The sequence below is a fragment of the Drosophila biarmipes genome, chromosome 3L (assembly GCF_025231255.1).
Source record: "Drosophila biarmipes strain raj3 chromosome 3L, RU_DBia_V1.1, whole genome shotgun sequence".
Lineage (NCBI taxonomy): Eukaryota > Metazoa > Arthropoda > Insecta > Diptera > Drosophilidae > Drosophila > Drosophila biarmipes.
Window position 1 is genome coordinate 24,770,557 of NC_066613.1, and position 8,173 is coordinate 24,778,729.

The 8,173-nt window shown below is 41.1% G+C and overlaps 1 protein-coding gene across 3 annotated transcripts in view; it reads right to left on the bottom strand.

Moving 5' to 3' along the window:
* The window catches only part of LOC108034847 (regulating synaptic membrane exocytosis protein 2), a 66,907-nt gene extending 61,893 nt beyond the window's left edge, over positions 1–5,014 (bottom strand). For all 3 annotated transcript variants that reach the window (XM_017109980.3, XM_017109979.3, XM_017109981.3), the window contains exon 1: positions 4,666–5,014. The gene's annotated coding sequence lies outside the window, so the exon portion shown is untranslated. The remainder of the gene's footprint in view (positions 1–4,665) is intronic.
* Between the last annotated feature and the right edge of the window lie 3,159 nt (positions 5,015–8,173).

The following is an 8,173-nucleotide window of genomic DNA, read 5'->3' on the forward strand; positions in this document are numbered from 1 at the left end:
AAAAAGTGCTGGAACAGTATTTTTCCTCAGTGTATTTAAACTCGGAGAATTGGTTTGGCGTCAGCAGCCAGTGGAGCCATTATCAGCTGCTTTGAGCGATTACACGTTGGGGGAAAGGAGTGGGAAGCCAATGGGAAGGTACTGAGAAGGAACTAAGAAGGGACTAAAAGGAGCTGGTGGGATCTGGCAGGCATGAGTTGGACGCGGGTCAGGGTCGCGTTTAACAAAATGTAAACACAGGGCGGCCAGTAACGCTTCGCCCTGGTTATCTACCTTCTGTCACGGGCTGCCTGGATATCCTATACATCCCTATTCCCGCCCCCTCTTCGCTTTTTGTGTGGGCCGGATATTAAGGATAGTCCGCGTTACGGTAATGACAACGCCAACAGCCGGCGGACGACGTGGATCCAGAATGAGACTTTAAATGGCACGAGGAAATTGTGAAATTTGTAGCATTTTGTCACTGTCTCTGTGGCCAAGTTAAGGCAAGTGGGCCGGATCCCTTTGGATTTGCTAAGCTCACAAGGAGAATTATCTAAATTAGGCTGTCAAACAAAGTAATGTCCAGGCGCAGGAGAAAGGTAAATTATTTTTTCTAACAAGATAATTAAATTTCACATCTTTTTAGTGCTGGTAAAAGATATATTTTAAAAGAGGTTTATTTATCTCTAATGTCGAAATAAAAAGTAAATACTTTTATAAAAAAAGTTTGAAATCCTTTTAAAGCTACAAGACATAAAAGTAATTTATGTCAAAGCTGACTTTAATTCACTCAAAGTTCACTTTATTTCCCGGGAATAATTCAACATTTTCAGGATTAAAAACGAGCGAAAAAGTGTAATTTATTTCTGCCATCCAACACTTTTTTCCACCCCGTTCCACGGGATAGTTGCTTTTTATGGGGCCTTAACGAAAATTGTATTTTCGGGTAGCAGTCACGCATCCTCATATGCAAATTACCAGTGAACAAGAGCTGCTCCAAACTGCTTTCCGCTGCCAGAGTTCCAGAACTGTGGGTAAACATTTTAATTGAGAATTCGTCGAGCCGCAGAAAGTAAATAGAGGAGTGTGCAAACGACAAGTGAACGGAGCGATTGCGAATGCGTGGCAGCATCCTATGTGGGTGGGAAAAAAGTGGAAAATGTTCGGGGGGTGTAGGTCGGAGTTTTCCCGCCCAATGCCCTCCTCCTGCTACTCCTCCACTTAGAGCCCGTTTCCGATTTTTTTTACATAAACCTGCACTTTGCACATTTTTGCATGCGTAACAAACGCAAAGGTGGCAAAAAATGGAAAATGGAAGCCCTCCTGACTTGCGTGATGAGTGGACATGCCAACGAAATTCAATTAATTACATTCCCCACTGCAAGCAGTCAGTATTGGTATGCACAGCAAAAAAATAAACGATAGAATAGAATTTGGATTTTAGGTGATTTACATTTAAAGTAATTATAAGGAATATATCTTATAAGGAAGAAGATCAAGAAATAACTGAACAGATATTCCCTTTTCTACTTTTAACAGAGAAAGAAAGGTTTTATAAGCAGTGCATTTAATATAAAGTTAACAACTATTTTTGTAGATAAAGGTTTTCCATTACCTAATAGAATCAACCACCCTTTTTTTGTACTATCACCAAGAATTCCTTTTGTGGGTTAATATATTAAATCAGATAAGAACCTTGTAAATATCAGCTTTAAATTATGTATTTTTTGCTCTGCACCAGTTTTTATGTACAAACCCGATGGTCCGTCCGCATAAAGCCAAACACAACAAATGTGAGCGACTTATTTAAAGATGTAAAATAAATATTTGTGCCTGTGGCCAGCATCATTCACTGTATGCGCTTTATGTCGGTTATTTGTTTACGCGTTTTTTATCTTTGGCCCGGAGTTTTTCTTCTTTTTTTTTTGGGGCCCTCCGCTTGTTTGCCTCCGGAAAACCCGGTCAAAAGCCGTGGACGGGAAAAAATTCGTTCACTTTGCTGCTGCTGCTCCTGCTGCTTCTGGGGCTTTATTAAAAATTGTTGTGCAAATGAAGCGGCAATTTGGTATTTTGCATCTGGCAATCCGGGAGTCGTTCATTATTCACTACACACGCGGCGAGTGAGATAAGAGATAAGACCAACGGGAGTCGGGAATAAAGTTAATTAATTTTTGCTTTTGATTAAAGCGCAACCAGAGTAAGCCGAAGGCTGCTAAGCAGGGCCCAAAACAAAGGGCTTAATCCTTCTGCGGGCGTCACGGGGCGTATGTGTAATGTGTAATGGGCAAAAAGGATATGGCCCGAGCGTGTTCAACATTTTAAACACTTTGACTTTGGAGACGACATTAATGAATACATTTCGACAGACATGCGGGGGGAAAATGGGAAAGCGGATGAACGGGAAAACTGGCCAACGTTCAGTTGTTTAAAATGCCATTAAGTTCACTGGGATGGCCGGCCTGTCAGCATTTGCCTGCTGTCCATTTTCCGGCTTTTCCCTCGCTTTGCCCCTGCTTTTCCTCTGATTTTCCCCGCCGTTTTTGGCCCGCTTTTCCCCACACTTTCCACTGCGCGCTGTCAGCATGCATAACTGTTGCTGTCAGGATTATGGCTTGTCATATTATGTATTATAGAGTCTTTTATTTGCTTTCAATTAAAATGCGTGTGTCACTCGGCTGCGCATATAAATTGCCAACAAAATAAGACGCAAATTTATGCAAACGATCCGAATGAGTTTTCTTTTTTCTGTTTTCACCAGTTTTCCCTAGTATTTGTTGTTTCTGGATAACTTTTCCCTTGTCTTGTTGTTGGCGATTTTGTGTGGAATCCGAAATGAGTTTTGCCGCTTGATTTGCATATCCGCTGAAAACAGGAAAACTAAACAACTTTGTTTACTCCTATCGAATCCCATAAAAACTTTCGGTCAAAACAGTTGGCAATATCAATACAAATTGTGATTCTTGTAAAAACAATCAAAGTAATTTGTTAAACATGGGATTTTAACCTGCTCTAGTATATAAGAAATTTTTTATTGACAACTACTGCTAGATACTAGCTAACCTAGTTTTCATATAAAAGCAATGTTCTTATATTGTAAACTGTCTTACTACTACATTTCCCATTAAATTAAATAAATAAATAAAAATTAATTTCTAATCTAATTCCGGTTGGCAAAAAATAAATTACCATTTATAAAATTGAATGTAATTGTATTTTGTACATCAATTAAAATACATTTAATTATTGGCAAATGCATATAGCGCGTGGTTGAAAAATGAATTTAATTTTAAAACTCAAGGGAAACAAATTCTATCTAACCTATACACTTCTTTAAATCACAATTTTAATGCAAGTTCTTAATTCCACGTATAAAAATCATTAAACTTGTCTTTAATATTTCGGTAATTTTGAAACCCAAACTTTACCACTCACTGGCAATGTGCGATAAAATGAAGTTTTTGTAATAAAAATCAAGCGGATATTAAGCTAATGGCCCTGACCCTAATGGCTAATATCTTTTCGTTTTTTACGCTTTTGTTTTGTCTGTGCGGGTGGACAAAATGCTTATTACTGATTGATAGGAATCTAAATTAAAATGGCGTAATAAAAGCACTCCGGAGCAGACCTCGACCAGACGCAAAGGCAGGTGTAAGTGCAGGGGTCTTGGCTTTTGGGCACTGGGCTCTGGTCTCGGATCGGCGCAAACTTTGGCAGGGATTAGGGCCAAGAGTAATGACAGTTGGCTGGCCAGGAGCAGGCATTAGCCAATCCCCACTCCCCGGAAAAACTGATTGCCATCGATACGGCAGGCCGGTCACGTTCATAAAGTCTCAATCGAAGGGAATTGCCGAGCCAGGTGGCGGAGACAGCTTAAAGTTGCCCCACATCCTCATCCTTAGCCTGGCCCAGAACTTAAAGCTCGGGACCAAGGACCAGGGAAATCCAAGCAGACCCCGGGCAGATGCTTAACTTAATTATAAATTAATTAGACGGGGGCCAGCTACATCAAAGTATCAATAATTAATCGCCTTGATAATGTTTTCAATTTCTTGCTTCATTAAGTTGTTTTATTTCGCAGCCCGTGAGGTGTTGGGCCGCCGTCTTTTCTCAAAGCCCCCAAGGGCTAAGACATAAGCCTGGTTAATACATTTGGAATTAGTTGGAGTGGGGGTTCCCACCAAGAATCAATACCTCTGGGAGTAATGGTATTTTGCAAAACTTAAGCTCTGGCTTTTGGATTCCATTTCTGGATTTGGTAAAAACCTCTCAAGGGAACACAAAGTTTGCGATTACAAGTCAAGGTTGAAAAAACTAAGCACTCAGGAAGTATATATATATTTTAAATATATGTAAACAAGAGTACACACAATGGAGATCTTAAAAATAATATAGAAAATTAATGAAAAATATATTAAAGCTTTAAATATTTGTATGTCCTTGCCAACTGTTTTGCAAGTTTTCCACTAAATTTAGAACTTTAAAAAACCTTTTCTATTTTATGAAAAGAATTTAGGAATTGTCAGCCTACATCCTTGCACATGTGAGTGAGCAGTGAGCACAGACGGAAATAAAACTGAAACCGGATGTGCGCCTGATGGCCAGGCCGGAAATTAAACTATTTGCTAGCCTGCCGCGCGAGTTCTTTCATAACAACCAGTTTTAACTCACACTGATTTAACTCACCTGTTCGAACAAACAATTTTTGCTTTTTGATTGAGAGTAAGTGTAATACTTTTCGACGGAAAATGTATATATTTTCAGGTAGCGTGCGTTAGCGCTGTTTCAAATTTATTCGTCACTTATTTTGGCTTTTGTTTGGCCAACAACACGGCCACGCACACAGACACAGATACGCACACGCACAGGCACACCACACCACACACACACCGCCACACTCGCGCACACGCACACCTTGGCCGGGAGAAGTTGGAGAAGCTATGTGGGCTCTACAGGGCCTGGGTTCCTGGTGCCCAAGTGCCCAAGTGGAAGTTCCTGGCCACAGGATATGTCAGCCTCCGCGCTTGGTGTCCTGCTCGCGAGACGGCTCAACTCGAACTGTGACGAGTCTGGCCGTTTTGGTCCTTCGAGCCGAAGTCCTTGCCTTGCCTCTCTCTCTACCCGTGGCGCTCTCTCCCTGTCGCACTCGTGCCGTTCGGCATACAGCCCTCCCTGTCGCTCACTGGAAGTCCTGCCACCAGCTGGCCCAGCATTAAAAAGTAATATCAATTTCCACCTTGCCAAGTCGCACACGAAAGCAACAGCTAAGCGATTTCCCTGGATGCGGATGCAGGCACATGCCCCGCCCCCCACGCCCACGCACAAGGTGCGCGCTCTCTATCCATTCGGTTCGTCCTCAACGCCGCCGATTCAGCTGACGATGCCGATTCTCGGTCTACACGACCGCCAAGCGTACCCGAGTGGAGACTTTTCATAATTGTTGCATGCCCAGAGCCATGATGCTGGTGCGATGCCCCATCAGGATGTCGATGGAGATGGAGATGCTGGGACGGCGAGATGGTTATCAGCATATTTCGGGTCCCAGAGGTTTTTGGCGGAAGAACATATGGATGTGGCGAAATATTACAAAATAGGGTTCAATAGGTAGGATATCATTATTAGGGGGAGTATGTTCTGGTTCATTGAAGATGTTAGTGATGATATTTTACTAAAATGTTACAAGATAGGTTCCAATAGGTAGCATATCATTATTACAGGGAGTAATGTCTAGTTCATTGAAGATATTTGTGATGATATTTTATCATTTTTGGGGAGAACCTATGCGTATGGCAAAATAATAATACAATACAATATATAGATATCATTGTTATAAGGAGTAAGTTCTGCTTCATTGAATATGTTACAAAAAAATTAAATTGTTTATAGAATATGCTATATTTTCTTGGATTTCAACAATATATTAACAAGTAAAATGTTAGTCCATTTTTTTAGTAAAATGCAGAAACAAATTGATAAGAAAATATAATGTAAGATTTTTTTTTTAGTATTTTATTTAAATTAACAACGAAACAAATGTAATACATAACATAACATAACATAAAAAAAATCAGTAAAAACAAAAATAAAATTTTCACAATTAAACAATGCATTTTTTTAATGCTTTGAATAGTTATATATACTTTCTAAAATAGTGAAACATAAAATAAAATAAATAAAAATGTATAAAATACTGAAAAATAAATATATAACAAATAAAAGCCATAAAAACCAAAATTAAGTGTACTTTTTAGTGCTCAGAACAGAATCAATTGCGTTATTTTGGCAACTTGAAGTTGACTTCGTCTGAATACAAACTAAGCCAGGCATCCAAACTCGCACACAGACGCTTGGAAAAAGCGCAACAGGACCAAAATAATTGCGCGTTAAACACATGCCAAGCAACAGCCGAATAACACAGAGAGAAGGCGGCCAGGGAAAGAGAACGAGAGAAAGCCTTTCACCGCGAGAGAGGGCGACATTGAAAGCCGAGCGGAGCCGAGGCCCAGAGAGTCCTGCTGGAAATGTTCAACTGGTTGCGTTTCGCAAGCAACAGGATACGCTGGAAGGCAGCAGAACATCGCCGAGGACGAAAACATCGCACGCACACCAGCACCGTCAGTCACTCACACACACTCGCAACTCGCAGGACCTGCAGCAGCAAAAAAAAAAAACAAAAAACAGAAGCACAAGGAGCCAAAGGATCCCAAGGAGCAGGAGCAGGAGCAGCAGGACGGCCAACCACAGGCATAGAAGCAGTCGCGTGCTTTAAGCTTGAATACCAAAACAATTTGAGCGCACAATAAAATTCAATGGGCCCCAAGAAAAGTGGAGAAGGGCCAGGGAGGAGCTGCGAAAAAAGCTGAGGAGGCAGCCAAGGAAAATGTGCCAATGCGCGGTGGAAAAAGAAAAAATACGGGGCGTTGCGTGTGAAAGGAGCAGCGCCTGTTGAAGGACGAACGGCATTAGAATGCTGCAAAAGGAAGCGCACACGGATGGACTCGGAAAAAATTCCTATAATCATAAAATAATATAATAATAAATTACATAATAAATATATATAATATATTAATTACATAATAAATAAACAAAATATAATAAAAATTTTAAAGATTTCCTAATCCGAAAACTAAGAAATTCCATACTTAATTTTTTGGTAAGATTAATTAATATTATATTACTAAAACTATAACAACAATTTAGGCCTTTTTATTAACAATTGTTATCATTTGGCGTTAAACAAACTTTTAAGAGAAGATATTATTCTAAATAAAGCTACTAGTTCGTAACCTAGTTTCATGGTTTTTCCTTAAGCCAACTTCCTTGAGTTTTCACCAACTCCAGAGCCATTTGTTCTGCGAGTGTAGCCAATGTTTACCTGTTAGCCAGCCAGTCATCGGGGGATGTTTGGTTTGGACCTGTTCAAGAGTCCCCTCCCACGCGAAGTCGGGGTGTGGATGTTGACTGGCGATTTTGCAGGCCTCCGAAAAGGTATGCAGCGTCTGTCGATTAAGATGCCAGGGTCTGGGTCTGGGTATCCTGGCCATGGTACTGCTGGGGGGCTTAGGCCGGGACCTGGCTGCCAGCTTATCAATTTGTATGCCTGCAGATATTTATTTATGAATATCCTTTGGACCCTCGCCGCTGCTCGAAATGCCGAAATGCTGAAATGGGGAAATGGTGAAATGCCGCGTAATCCTGACGCACACCTTTTGCCTTTGGCCAAGGGTCCTTCGGCAGGTCCTGCGTGCGTCCATTTTTCTCGGCCCGCCTTTATGTGTCTCCATCTCCGGCTTCTCGTCTCTGCCTTTTTTATGGGGCCCTGCCTTCCGTCGTCTCCTTAATTTTATTTTTATTGCAGATTGATTTTTTCAGATTAAGTTTTCCGTTTTACAGGCGACGTTATTCCGTCTGAGGGGCGCTGGGGCTGTAAAATATCTGCTTCAATTAGCACTGCACAACACTGGGCAAAACAAGAAAAACAAAAAACATAAAGCAAACAAAATGCCCCGCTTTCCCCCCCGTTTGCTCGTCACACACAGAAAACTCCAAGTAAAAGTAAAACATTTTCATGCAAATGCTTTTGTTTAACCATGGAATATCCCCGACATTTGCACACATTCTCGCCGAGAATCCAGCGCGTGTGAGAGTCTTGCGGCCAAAGTTTTCGCTCCGCACGCTCGCAGCCAGGAGCAAA